Below are 827 nucleotides of genomic sequence, written 5' to 3'. Positions count from 1 at the left end.
AAATTTTATAAATATAACTATTTTTAGAGTTTATAACTAAGCTGATAATAAATAAATAATTTTATAGATAAATATTTTAAAATACTTTAGAATGGTACTTTTCGAGTCTGAAATGATTTAAAATATTCAATAATTAAATTAAAACTAAAATTTTTATAGTCAAGATGATAGATATTAAAAATTACAATATTTATTGAATATTGAATTTTTTTTAGAAGAAATTTAATTAAGAAACTAACAAAGCATAAAATAATACTAAATTAATTAAATATAAGAGAATTATTCAATTTTTTAAAGATGGTATAAAAAATATAATTACTTAAAACTTAGTTTAAAAGATTAAGACTTTACAAATTTGTTAAAATTTTCTATTAATCTATACCAATAAAATAACGCCAATAGTTAAAGAATATTTTAATATTATTGTATAAAAAAATTAAAATAAAATTAATAAGACATAAATAGTATTAAAAAATAAACTAATTGTTATAATGATAATGATGATGAGTTTTATTGTATCAATTACTTTACAAAAGTCCATTCTAATTAGTACATTAGTCCACTCAATTTTTTTTTTAAAAAATAGTATGATAGTCCATTAGTCTTATCAATTTAAAGAAAAAATAGTAAATATATATAGAAGAACTAAGACTTGAATACAGCACACTTAGTATGGTATGTAGAACTTTAGCCAACTAAACTCTAATCATATTCTATATCATCTTCTTACTAAAGATTTTATAAAAAAATTTTAGGAGTTATGCCTTCCATTGTCTACAATAAATCCCACCTATTGTCCAACCAAGTCTAATTAGTATATGTACACT

The sequence above is a fragment of the Arachis duranensis genome, chromosome 5 (assembly GCF_000817695.3).
Source record: "Arachis duranensis cultivar V14167 chromosome 5, aradu.V14167.gnm2.J7QH, whole genome shotgun sequence".
In the NCBI taxonomy this organism is placed as follows: Eukaryota; Viridiplantae; Streptophyta; class Magnoliopsida; order Fabales; family Fabaceae; genus Arachis; species Arachis duranensis.
The sequence above is the reverse complement of the archived record's forward strand: the minus strand, read 5'-3'. Positions refer to the sequence as shown.